The sequence below is a fragment of the Tympanuchus pallidicinctus genome, unplaced genomic scaffold, assembly GCF_026119805.1.
Source record: "Tympanuchus pallidicinctus isolate F22 unplaced genomic scaffold, pur_lepc_1.0 scaffold8, whole genome shotgun sequence".
Classification (NCBI taxonomy): domain Eukaryota; kingdom Metazoa; phylum Chordata; class Aves; order Galliformes; family Phasianidae; genus Tympanuchus; species Tympanuchus pallidicinctus.
The window spans coordinates 12,915,573-12,929,671 of NW_026294802.1; the positions used below are offsets into that span (position 1 = coordinate 12,915,573).

Sequence of the window (14,099 nt, forward strand, 5' to 3'; positions counted from 1 at the left end):
GGAGGGGGCACAAAGGGCAGCTGAGCATTTCCTCTGTTCAGCAGGGAGCTGAGTACATGACGGGACTTTACCAGCAAGCACGGATGGTGTGTGGCATCAGCCGTACGCAGATTGTTACCAGCAGGTCCTGAGGAGGCAGAAGGGATGGGGGATGAGGCAGGTGACAGTGCAGGGTGAGCCCACTAATACATTGCTGGGGGACAACCACAGTTCCTAGCCTCATCTGGGGGGGGTCCTGGCCTTCTTCTCTCAGAAAATGTTTTTATGCTTGTTTGTTTGTGCTTTTGTTGTTGTTGTTGTTTGGGGTTTTGTTGTTGTTGTTGTTGTTGTTTTTCTCTGCACTCATGGAGCTGCCAAACAGCTGAGGATGGGCAAGGGAGGAGATGGCCCTTGTGGGCTAATGTATTTCAGGTTGCTGGAATAGTGGTGAGCATGGTAACTGAGGGCAGGCTCTCTAAACTGCTGGCCTTGGTTCAAATGAAGGGTGAAGAGATACAGAGTCCCCCTAAAATGGAAGGAGATTATAGCTCTACAGAGGTAGCTTGAGATGAGGTGGAGGTCCTCTAAGGCTTTTAGCTGGGGAAGCTGCACAAGAACACCCTAGGACTTCTCCTTCACTCCTGAATGCTTTCTGCTGAAAGAAGAAAGGATAAGGGATGAATGTGCCATTCTGATGGTTCTGAGCCATTTATTTTTGTGTTGGTGATACTACTCTCCATCCCACCACTGAGGTTCTATTATTCAAAGGAAAGCAGAAAATTTCAGCCAGAAACCTAGAAGACTGAAGAGGAAAAATTTCAGCAGACTGTGTTGGCACTAAAATCCATCAGGCATCAACTGAATACATGGAAGGGAAAGCCACACTGGAAATCTCTCCAAGCAAAGTAGGCTCCTCAATTACTCTGTGCTCTCAAAATAGTGCAATACAGCTCTCCCAGTAATGTCACAAAGCATCCTGGCTGGAATGAGTGGAAGCAGAAGGGACTCAGGCCTTACAAGAACCTCACCTGTGCCCAAACAGCAGGGTCATTCAAAGAGGATAGGGAGAGAAGGTATATTTTCACTGAGGGCTCCCCTGGGCACCCCATGCTGTTAAGTGTTTATTTCACTGTGACAAATTGGAAGGCTCCTTCAGATCAGGGTGTGTGGGGCTGCACAAATGGGAGCTGTCTTTTGGTAGCTTCTGTTGGTAACTGAGTAGAGCGTGACAAGTAGAGTGAGTGAACAGCCGCTGTGGAAGTTGTAGACTGGGACTTGCAAGGCATCCCAACACAGAGAGAATTCGCAGATTTCATCTGTAATTAGAAAAATACTGCAGGAACTGCTGGATTACTTATCTTTACATTTGACTAATTCAGATAATTTCAGAGGATGAAGCAGAAGCTGGGCCAAAACAGAGGCCCTCAAACTAATCTGTAACTGTTGCCTTTATTACGTATTTCTACAGATTTTGCAAGTTTGATTTCAAATGACTCCAGCAACAAGATAGGGACACATTCTCCCCAAAGAAACTGCCAGTATAAGAAGGCCAGGCCTGCAGAACAATGAGTCTTTTAATCTCTGGCTAAGAGCAGTGGGTCCTGTGATGGTTCATTATGTCTCAGGATCAGGACTAAAGGTGACTTCCTGCCTCACACTTCCCAATTTTCAGAAATAATTCTCTTCCTGCTACCCTACTTATATCCTCTTAAACCATTCGCAATAATCCCTCTACAGTTGTTCTAAATGCTGCTGGAGAAGAACGGAACAAAAGCAATGCAAATGCCAGAATGTCCTGTGTGACTGCTTGTGCTGTGGCTAGATGCTGTGCTGAGATTTCATCTTTCCTACAAAGAATCATTAAAAATGATAATACAAAACAAGACTACAGACTAAAAACACTGTGGCAGAATTTTACAACAGTCGCATCTTACCGAATAGCGCAACACAGAATGACATCTATAGAGGAGTAAGGAGAGAGAAATTAATAGTCTGGAGGAAATAGAGAGATTTTAAATTACATTTTAAATTACTTGAAATGAGAAGCTGATGAGACAAGGAGCCGCAGGAAGTCTGCTTCCAATGGCAAACCAAGAGTGCTGCTATTTGTGGAGAGAAGGGGCAGTGCTGTAGGAAAGAAAGGGGCACAAGAATGATAAGGAAGGGAGATGAAGGGCATGAAGTCGGAAGCAACTCCATGGGATGGTAATGGAAGTGAATAGAGTGTCTCTGGATCGAGTGCTGCAGTGGAGATTTTGGGCTCAGGATAAAATCAGACAGCAATTTGGTACTGAGGAATCTTCATACTGGGCAGGCCATCTCAGAAGGAGCTGCTGTAATGAGATGTAAAAGAGATGGAGTTGATGCAGTTGTATTTGCAGGCAGAGCAGAGGTGTTAATAGACAGCTGCAACAGCAGAGGAGATGTTAGAAAAAATAAATTGGGGTTAGAGTGATGATTAGAAAACTGAAAACCAATGGGGCAGAAAGATAGAAGTGAGATCTGATCCAGAAAAGGAATTCATATTTAAAAAGTTTCACTGGAGAAGGTTGAAAAAAACCCCATATCCATGTGTTTAGACAAGCAGAGAGGGAGATCAGAGCAGTCATCACTGGCATCTAAAGCTGGGGGACCCAAAATATGCAAGAAACATTATTTACATCATATCTGCATGCTGGTGGTATTCTTAGACCAATTTAACAAACTAGTAAACTGAAGAAAGAAGAAAATTTGTGCTTTGTCCAAGAATCACATGTGGAGATGATAGAGAGATAAATACAGATGTACAAATCCTCAGTGGTCCTCTCTCCTTAACTTCAGGTCTTTCAAGTTGAGGATCAACATAAAAGACAGTGTAAACACCAAATATTTGAATGCTTATATGAAATTCATCTCTAGCATAACACTATGATCAGAAGGAGAAAAAAAAGGAGACACGGTACAGAGGTATCACAGATAAACTGAGGAAGTCTCTCTGCAAAAGTGATGCTGGGGCTATCCCAAGAGTGCATAAAAAAATACGTTAGATACAAGTGGACCAAGTGTGAGAGTATAAGGATGTAGTACGTAGCTCCCTCCACGTATATCCTTGTCTAAGACAAATACTTTGCAAAAAAAAAATAAAAATCATTTATCCATAAAACACTCTTATAATGTAACACTTGAATAACTTTGTGGAGGCACTGAGGCATTGAGATCACAAACCCCACCAAAGCCAAAGTCTATGCACTGATATTAGTGAGATCTGAGTGTTGTCATAAATGAACTGAATATCAATGGTTGTCCAAAGTTGCACACTGAGTCTTGAAACTAAAGCATCTATGCTTCCAGTGCAAGATTCCCTTGTCTCACACATTGTTTTTTTCCACTGAATGGTAACCTCATGTGCCTTATGCATTGAATTATTAAAAAAGGAAAGGTGTCCTTCTCTATTTGAAAGGGATAGTGAGAGAAGACTGGGACTGCTAGCATGACATTTCCACCATGATGAATTGCTGGGATGAGAACTGTTTTGCCTCTCTTTCCCTTTCCATGCTGTGCTGAGGTTTGTGTGGACAGCAGCCTCCTAATCAATAGAATAGAAACAAAAAATCAATGCCTGCAACCCATTAACTGTAACAGAGGGCAGGCTGCTAACCAGTCACTCTAGCTGGAATTACAGTATTTGGTAAAGTATCTTCAGTGAGGATATATATGCATACACATGTAAACTTACTGAATATGACTAAAACAGACAATTAGTTGTGGGAAAACTCCCCACCTCATCAGAATGTCTATTCCATGTATTTGCCCGTGTTAAACTAAAGACACTATCCTCTTCACTCAGATGCTGTCCCTCATAATTCTCCACTCCAGAGTGTACACTATTCTGCACTTAAGAAATAATTCGAGTCTACCTTCGTGCTGGCCCATCCTGTGTGTAAAAAAAAATATGCATTCCTCTACACACCTTTACTCCCCGATAAACTATGTCCCATAGAAATCCAGTGTAAGGCCTGATTATTCATATGCCATTCCTGCTCTGTTGTTGTAGGCTTAGATTCTTCACCTAAATCTTTGTTTTGTTTTATTTTGTTTTTCCATCCATATGCAAATTCAGGCATACACAGTTCTCACAGATATCCATATACTTCCAGTCCTGGAAGCATATTCCAGGAAACAGGGCAAAGAGGTACAGAGCCTTGACACCTGAATAAACAAATGCCTGAAAAGCAGAGTGAAAGGATACAAATAAGAGGAGAAAAAAACCCGAGCTGAGTCACACACTCCTCACAAAAAGTTAGTGAAAAGAATATAGCAGAATCTGCTTAAAGTCAAGACACAAGGGAAAAGGTCTTCAGAATAGATCATAGAGCAATGTGTCTCACTAGAACTACACGAAATATGGGCACAAATATCTTGGTCTTGTTCATAATAAATCCATTGTCCATCCATCAATTAGCTATCACCAGAATTCACACCAGACCCACCTCTCATAATCAGGGATGGTCTCTACTGCTCAGAATCCATGGGTTAAAAAAGCCATCATTTCTTGACAAATAGGTATAGAAAATTCCAGTGAGGAAATACGCAGCAGCTGCGGTTTGACTCTTAAAGAAGAAAAAAGCCTGTTTTCATGTAAACATAGCAGTAATCAGAAAACAGTAAAGAATAAGGTGAGAAAGAGAAGTTGTTGGGTTTCTTTTTTTCTGAATTGAAGGTTTTTGGAAGCTTCCTGGAAATATCAGCACAGTGATAAATGCTGGAGGAAAGGTGAGGCCTACAGTGAGGATGCTTCGTGTTGACCTTGATCAATGTTCTCTGATATCAGACCAGCCTAAAGGGCGCAGATGAGGACAAAGAGCATCCTATGCAGCCTCATCTATTCAGCATTTTCATTTAAAGCCACAGCTCAGTCTGAACACAGTCTGAAGCTTTTGCCTCTGGTCCCCAACAGCCACAGAGGCATTGCTGAGGCTTTCTGTATGGGACAAACTTGCTCTTCTACATCTGAAGGTAATTACACAGGTAATCCTTCTGCAAAGGAGCTGTACAATCAATTGTCATCTTTAGGGCATCCTTAGTTCTTCTTCTGTGACATAGCTTAGGGTATGATGGAAGGAACACTCCTAATTTCTCTGATGTTCAATGAAAAAACAAAAACCAGAATTTAAAAAAGACTCTTGAAAGAACATCCCAAGCAAATTAAGAAAAATGGTTAGCCTCTGGGATAGATCATATCATCCCTCTGACTTTTCAGGGGGACAAATCAAGGGAAACATGTATCCCAGCACGTAATTGAGAGCTCCACAAGTAGGGGATCTTAGAAAATTCATAATCACAGGGTTCCACTGACATCAGTGATAACAGGCAACTAATTTTAAAATGGGGAGGATTTCTTTTTGTAGCATTTTATTGTCAGGGAGACATCTCGTGAAAGGTGCATGTACTTTAGATAATGTTTCATTGAAAGCCAGTAGGTGTACTGTGGACACAGAGCCATCAAATTAATTCCTAGGATTTGGTTTTGAATTACTTCTATAATTGTTTAGGATCCAGAGAGTGAATTCCCATCCAGGAATTAGGTTAAACACACTGAGTTAAGACAGTCAGATGCTGGACCACAGTGTTATGACGATGCACAGAAAAATGTATGTGAACAGAAGCTGTAGAGAGGTGACATTCCTTTTCTTGGGAATGGAGGCCTATTTTAAAAAGAAAGCAAAACACATGTGTATCTAGGCTTTTAAGTCCATGTTTAGACATTGAAGAACTGCCCTGATTTTCAGTTATGCTGAGCAGCCAGTATCTCACATTGATTTTACAGATATGAAGAGGCTCCAAATGACTCCGAAAATCTGGATGTCTGTTTTGATATCTAAATGTCATCTTAACAGATGACTCTTATATCAACAAAAATTTTTTAATAGAAATGAAATCAGAAGTTACTCATCAGGTTTTGCCACTTTCAATCATTCACTGCAGCTAGTAGCCACTTGTAAAATTTTCTAGGAAAGGTCTGAGAGCAGTGTTTACAGTCTGTGGAAAATCATGGCAAGTGAGGACTCTTACGCAGAGCAAATCAACTCCCAGCAGTGCCAGGGAGAGCACTTGGTTCTTCCAGCTTAACCAGGCCAGGCTCAGAGCCTTGGTGACATCTCCGCTGGTGGTGTGAGGCTTCTTTGCGGCACCATCCTCGGCAGAGGTTGGCCACACATCTCCAAGGGTTTGGGGGTACAGCCTTTCTTGGTTCTCCACTAATCTCTTTGCTCTGTTGTTGCCAGCTCTGACCTGGTGAGCAGGTCTGGAAGAGGGCACGGTGAGGCGTATCTCCACCATGTTCCCCATTCCATGCAGGGGTCAGATGGATGCACATAGCAGAAGACAGCTCAGAGGCAGGAATATGGAATTTCAGGTTGGTTATTCCCTGCATTAAGGAGGTGACTGTAGAGAAGCAGAGCCTGTGCAGGGCTTGGCACTCTCCCATGCTCACCACTCCTGCACTCTTTCACAGGACACTTTTCCAGGTTGCTTGCGTCATTTGGATAAAACTGCTCAGTTGCCATCTTTCCAGTAGCCAGTCTGAAGTGTCAAATCACTTCTCTGCTTCACAGACCACTGGGACTTTCTCTGCAACTGACCTATATTAGTTTCAAGCTTCATTCGTTCTGGCCTGCACTCCCCTCTATTCTCCCACACGGAGCACATGCACTGCTCCTCCCCCTCAAACAAACACCTTTATACATCCAAGGACATTGTAAAAATAAAATGATCACAACCTGGCCCTCTGGGAACCTCAGTTTTACAGTTCGTCCCACTCTGATGCCGACAGAATTCACAACCCAGTTCAAAAGAGACAGACAGAGAGTGAGAGAAAGCCAGCAGACAGGCACAGACAGGAGGAGATGGAGGAATCAGGAAGAGATTAAAAGGAGCAAAAGAAATGGAACAGGGCAACTAGAAGGAATAAGCAGAAACAACAAGGGGATGCACATAACCTAGAAGCCTAGAACATAATAAATGAAGTTAGAGGGAAGAGTATAACATGAAAATGGCAGAAAGTTGAAGGAAGACATAAATAAGGAGATGAAAAAGACACAGCAAGGGACAGAAAAGAAATGGTCAAAGAGAGGGGTGCTGGCTGAGTCAGGCAGCAAAGCAAAGTTAGTGTCTATGACATGAGGCAGAAGAACCAAGAAGGTGCCTATAAATTTGGGCACTGTTTTTTTTTCATGTCTCTTTTTCCATTGAGAATACACTGTGAGGAAAAAAGGCAAGAGGAAGGAGAAAAAAATTATAAATAAATGTCTGACCTGCCATCATAAACAGCTCCTAGCAGTCAAGCACTGGAAATAGGCAGTCCACAGGTTGCAGATGCTCAGGTACATTGCAGTTCAGCAAGCAGGAAAAACCCTGCACTAGAACAGTGGCATTTACATTCCCAGGTCCACTGGGTCTCTGTGCATTGGCAGTAAGCCCTATGTATAAGAAAATGCTTCTTTTTAGTCTTACGTAGTCATGCTTGTATTTCTGCCCTCTATCATCTCTCAGGTCCCAGTAAGAGAACCTCAGCCCTGAATACTAGTACTAGCACTCTTAGTTTCCCTTCTCCTAAGAGCTTCCCTCCTCTCTCCCACCATATCTCCACTCTTATTTGCACTCTGAGGGCTGCTTTGCCTTCCCACATCTCTCTTCTTCCCACATTTTATCTCTAGATTTGCTCTTTTGCTCTTTCTTATAGCTCGGCTTTATCTCTTTCCTCTCTCCTTATGGCTGTTCTCCCTCCCTGTCATTCACTCAGTTCTCCCCTACACAGGCATATACAAACACAGACACACAAGCAGTCGCTTCATCTCCATCTCTGGTTATCCAGTTACCTATTACCATAGTACCTGGCTGACCTGGCTCTCCCACAGACAATCCACCTCTCTCTTTCCCCACTACATATCAGACAACTCTGCCTGCCTGCCCTTCCTTCTCAGCCTTGCTCTCACTGTCCCCAGCCAGCCCATTTCTTTGTCTCCCTCCCAGTTCTTCTTTCTTACCCTCCTGACAATCCATTCCTTTTGCCTTCTCCCCTACTCTGCCCATCTGTCTGTCTGTCCTTCCTTCCCACAGTTCTCTCTAGCTGATACGTATGTACCCCCAGTCCACGTCCCTCCCGTGCCTCCCCCTGCTCCTTCACATATTTTATCTCTTTGTGTCTCCTACACACCCAGGCCCACGCTTGCTCTCTCCCATACTGAGAGGAGGCGGCGGCAAAGAATTTGCTGCTGACCGCTGCATTGCTAGGAGGCAAACACATGGCTGGCCTTGTGCAGGCCAGTTTCTGCCTGAGTGCCCCAAGTCACATATCCCCAGCATCATCTCTGGCACTGGGAAAACAGATGGTGTAATAAATGAGAGCAGTCTAATAAAAGGAGGAAAGGGTGCCTGCTTCAGATGCCCCTCACCCGCAAAGGAAGACACATCCAACATGGGCACAGCTCTCTCACTCCCATACCAGTTCAGTTTTGTGCCAGAACTAGCTGGATGAACAAGCTCTACCCTAGCACCAGATGGAGAAGAGAGGGGCAAGAGATGGTAGTAGTGGATAGGAAGACCAGTTCTTTTTCTTGACATCGGCGTATAACTTCATAAACTTGAGTACGTGTGAGGATTTAAGGAGTCTGAAGGTAATAGGGGGAAGAGGGGCATTAGCATAGGAAGCATAGAAGAGTTGTGGGGATGTAGGGCTACAAGCAGCAATCAGACCTCCTGGGACTGTTCATAGGCTAGAGGCATGGACAGTACAGAGGAATCAAATGGTTGTGAACCAAGTGGCATCCAGTGATCACTTCTGTCTAGGTGAAGAGGGATGCCACCCTACTGGTAGTCTCAGCTAGAAGGGCCATCAACAGCAAGGACTCAGTCCACTTAAAGGAAATAGCCCCAGGCCTGAGTGGGTGCAGAAACTAGAGAGGACAAAAAAAGGTACATTACTCTGTTGGTGTCCATACTGGCAATGTCCTCCTGCCCTTTCCCAGTTTCATGACCCTGTCCCAAAAAAGCTCCCTTATACCTCCCCTGATATCTGCATTCAGAGACTTGCAGCATCACATCTAACTCGGTTCCAATAAATGACAATTGTTTCCTGCTCATAAGCTACCAGCATTCCTAATCCATCTAACATTTTCCTGCTCCTTTCAGCCTGATGCCTCTCTGCTGACAACAGCACTGAAAAGCATTATCTTAACCTTGTAAATGGTCTTTCCTAGGCATACTGTTCTGCATTTTATGCCTGATGCTTCAGCTGCAACGTGAATTCCAACACTTCCAGTTTCAGCCTCCACACTGAAGCCGTTCAACATCACAAAATCAAAGACCTACAAATAGCACACAGTGGCCACACACAACTGTGACACTAAGAGCAAGCAATGCTTCACAAGAATTAAAATTGATTAGCAAAAGTGAAAGGAAACCAAGAGAGAAAAGAAATTCCACTCTTTCGCAGCTAAAGGCATTTTTATTATAGTTAGTAGCAAATTCACAAACAGGGTGATTTCTATCTGCTTTACATTGACCACATACACATTGCATTTTGTACTTTTTTGAGGTTAATACTGATATTTTCAGGAGGCCCTCTGCTCTATTAGCTGGTCTCGAGGAGTTTCTGTTGTGAAATGTCAATTCTGAAGTTCTAGTGGTCACTTTTGCTTGGTCAAATGTCAAATGAGATGAAGGTTCTCTTTCCATTCTCTGACTGGACAGACATAATATATGGTGCAGCACAATTATGAGTAAGCTTATATGTTAGTCTCTCCATCCTCTCCCCCCAGGAAAAAAAGAGGTTTAAGCAAGCGTATCACCCTAGCTTCTGCTAAAAGAATCTAACCTTTTTTTTGTCTTTTTAAATAATACAAAAATTTGCAGGCAGTAATTATAGGTGTTTCTTTCCTTGCACTCAGAAATCCTATCAAAGAATTGCACTCAACCTGAATTTCCAATCTCTCCACATTTTTCCACCCTTTCAGACCAATAGAGTCTGTAGTCTATTTTTTTTTAATTTAATTTTTTTCAGTCTCCCCTGAATATGATCCTCAGTGCATCACAGCTTGCTGTGTTTATCTCCCCATGCTACTCTAGGCTTACTATTATGGGTTTTCACGATTGCTGCATAACTCCAGCATCAACTCTGTCACACAGGCTTTAATCCAACCTGCCTTTGTCTACTGCAAACCCTTTATCTTGAACCTAAACTCATGGTTGCCACTGACCTTACTCATCATGGCTCTGAATTCCCCAAACCAACCTCGACCAGGAGACCTCAGTCCTGCAAATTTCTATCCAGTTATTTATTCTTACCACCTGTTCTGCAACCTGCAGTGTCATCCAGCACTATCTTGTATCCTTGTTTTCCCTCAACGGCTCAAGCATAAATTATGTTTTCTCTCATTTAATTTCCGTACATAACTCTACAAGCCAGAAAAAGCCTTAGGTCTTTCCATCCACATTTCCCACTCTCCCTCTGCAAATCCCTTGGGCTTTTCATGAAGGAATATAGACCCTAGTCATTCCTATTCTTTCCTATTCCCCTACTGCTCCTTCATTTCCACTGTTTGAGGCACAGCAGCTCACCACTTCTGCCTATGTACCTAATCTGCTCACACTCCCTGACTAAAAGTCTTCACATCGTATATTTTTCCAGTACTTGTACAGGAAGATAACAGGCTCCACATTTCTCCAACTGATGCATATCTGGCTGGAGGGAAACTCATTAAACTGACCCCATCCCTGACCCCAGTTTGACATGTAGGGTCTGTCACATTTCCCTTTTAAACATTGCCAAATTTGGATTTGATCTCAGAGACCAGGAAAGAGAGCAATTCCAGACTTTTCTTGACAAACAGCTCTAGGGGAAGAAATATGTGAAGCTGTGACAGAAGAATGAGAGAAGGACCCCCAAGGAGTGAAAACAAAACAAAACAATAAACAACCACAGCTCCAAGTCAGAACGAGAACAACCCATGTCTATGAAAGTTATACTGCAGCAAGCTCTGAAGAGCCGAGATGAGGCTGCTGGGACTCAGCTGGGGGTCTCCTGCCAGAAAATTACACTCTAGACTGAGCAACATCCCCACCTGTCAGGTGATTTCAACAAGGAGTCATAGCACCTCAGAGTTCACAACACCTGAAAGGACTGGAGACTGAGATGCTCTCTTCTTTCTCCCTCCCCCAAGCCTTGCTGTTCCAGGTCAACAGAGCCAAGGGCAAGTGGCTCAGAAGACATTGTTCTCAAGGCAAGATGACAGCAGGAGGAGAAAATAGGATGCGAGAAGCAGAGAGATGATTTGCCCTCAGGCTATGAGAAACGCTGAGGGGGCCAACATGGCCCTTGAATATTTCCTGCTAGCAATCCACCTCTGCTGCAGAAGGTCCTAGAAGCCTCTTAGCCCCAGGATCACAGAGTATCATCTACAAGATCGAAAAATGACTTGCTAAAAACAAGCAGTGGTAGCTATTCTCCATGAAGAAGTGGAGATGAAATGGAAAAAGAAAGACTGTGAACTGCGGGAGAGAGGGAGGGGTCCCATAACAGATGGTGTCAAGAACAGACACATCTTCCTTCTACTAATAGAGATCTGCCATCAGACCGCTGGCTTTATACAGGCAGATGAGAAAACAACTGCAAGCAGCTGTCAGCTGAATATCATAGATACAGTAATTACTAAAAGCAGAGCACAGTCCTGAGCAGGGTATGGACCCCCGTGGATCTGGGTAAGCACCAGTAGAAAGCATTTGCTGCCTACAGAACAGAAATGCAGTGTTTTCCCTGCTGTCAGCACCTGCATCAGGCTCCTGGTTTCTCTTGAGATACAGCTCTTAATTGGGATAGATTGTACGTTTTCTGCTGTAGCCCGGCCCAGCTCCCACTTTAATTGCTAGTTTATGACTTAGCCTGTTTTATGCTTTCCTCGCGACTTCTTTCCCCACTTAATCTAATAGAATTATAGAAAGTATTGCTGGGAAGACCTCAGGAGGCCACAGTTTATCCTTCTGCCCCAAGGCAGTATTTCATTTTCAACAACATCATGTGTCTTTTGCTATCAGGTCAGATCGGTCCAAGATGTATAGAAGGTAAAGAAATGAAGCTTACCCAGGGGAGTCAATTGGCATAACTGACTAAATCCAGCCCTTTAAGTCACTGATGTTATATCAGAAATAACTCTGGACCAAATAGTATCCTTTATCAGATCAGTTTTCTAAAAGATGTCCTTTCTTGTTTCAAGTCTGTAAAATGAACAGATCTCTAGAAGAAATTGTTCTGACAGCCCCATTTCAGTATATGTGTTGCTTTATTATGAACAGCAGTGACCATTCCATTGTTAAGATTGAACAGAAATTATCACTGTATGATCAACTTTGAAGTTCTTATTAAATCCTACAACAAGGATTGATCTTTCTGGAGTTTTATATCCTGCATTTCACTCCATGGTAGAACATGTCTGGCAAGACAAAACAAAACTATGAAAGCAACCTTCATTAGACAACTTTACAAAAATGAATTTCCAGTAAAATTTCAGAATGTCAGTCAGTTTATGAGGTTCACTCTTCAGAGACAACTTGACTAGAATTCCATTTCTGTTCATCCATTTATTTCCCTAAGACAAAGTGTCTTATAGTCTTGGAAATAGCCAATGAAGAAGTTATAAAACAACAACAATTTTTTTTAAATGGTGATGTACCATACCACACAGAGCTAGGCACAAGTGTAAAAAGGTTTCTATGTAAACTTTTTTTATTTTTTTTTTCCAGTAAAAAAAATGAGAAATGAGGACCAAAGGAAAGGTAAGGAGGAACTCTGAGGAGAAAAGACAGGTTTTTTTCCCCCAATCAAAAAAACAAAACAAAACAAAAACAACAACAAAAAAAAAAGCAGGAAAAAGGACTACACACTTCTTAAAGATGGTTAAAGGCCTGGTTAAAGGCCTGCTTGTTTCCTCTCCTGTCTTTTGAAATTTCAGTTCTGGCTGAATTAGGGTTCTTCTGTGTTGTCAGCATGCATGCTGAACACATATAATCACAGAATCACAGAATGGCCTGGGTTGGAAGGGACCTCAAGGATCATGAAGTTCTAACCCCTCAGCTGCATGCAGGGCTGCCAGCCTCCATATCTAATACTAGACCAGGCTGCCCGAGGCCCTATCCAATGTGTCCTTGAATACCTCTAGGGTTGCTCATCCACAACCTCTCTGGGCAGCCTGTGCCAGCACCTCATCACTTTCTTGGTAAAGAACTTCCCCAAAATCCAACTTAAATCTTCCCTCCTTTAACTTAAAACCATTTCCCCTTGTCCTGCCATTATCTATCCTTGTAACACCTACAGCACTGCATAGCTGGACAAAGTAGAGGAGCTGTAAGAAGACAACAATGGCCAGCAGACATACTTTCTGCTTTCCTCCCCCTGTCCTCCACAGCACCCGTAATTCAGGGAGATGCAAAGGCTAAGCAGCAAACAAGCATCCTCACTTTATAGACAAAACTTTTCCACAGCCTGGTTGTATCTGATTCCCATGGTCTCCATTCACCCTTCATATTAGTCTCTATAACTAAGGTCACAAATAAGCTAGGAAAATAGCATCACCTGCATCATGCTGCTATTACATAGCCTGTTAGCTAGAAAGGACAATATATTCTGCTTTTAAAATGCATTAGAGTGATGGAGACAGTAATGGAAACAGCAAGGTGGGCTATGTGCTTTAGACACAACCTCTTTTCTATTTCTAGTCTTGGCCTGCAGAATGAAGGACAGGGGCAGTGGGTGAATCCCTACTGCTAGCTAATTAGATTACACATTTCCTCTCTCTGGCAATATATCTTTCCCTGCATGGGATGCATTTTTCTTCACTAACCTATCAAAAGCAGCTTCCCAATAAATCACAAATCACCACCAGCACTCCCTTAATGAGATCCTCCAGCTTTTGTGTTCATTTAATAAAACAATGTTCACCAATCTTCATCTTACTGGTGTATTTAGGCTGTTTATTTGAAGTTACGGGAGATCTTTCTGGCACAGAGAGATTGAACTCACCCGTTAGAGATCATGCAGGATTCATTTCATCACCCATTCCTACGGCATTCACTCCCCTCCCTTCCCCCCA

At 42.9% G+C, this 14,099-nt stretch overlaps 1 protein-coding gene across 1 annotated transcript in view; it reads right to left on the reverse strand.

Moving 5' to 3' along the window:
* CACNG2 (calcium voltage-gated channel auxiliary subunit gamma 2) overlaps nt 1–14,099 on the reverse strand; it is a 63,000-nt gene extending 48,901 nt beyond the window's left edge. The window contains exons 1-2 of the mRNA XM_052668261.1: nt 8,004–14,099; nt 7,272–7,436 (exon numbers count right to left, since the gene is read on the reverse strand). The gene's annotated coding sequence lies outside the window, so the exon portion shown is untranslated. The remainder of the gene's footprint in view (nt 1–7,271; nt 7,437–8,003) is intronic.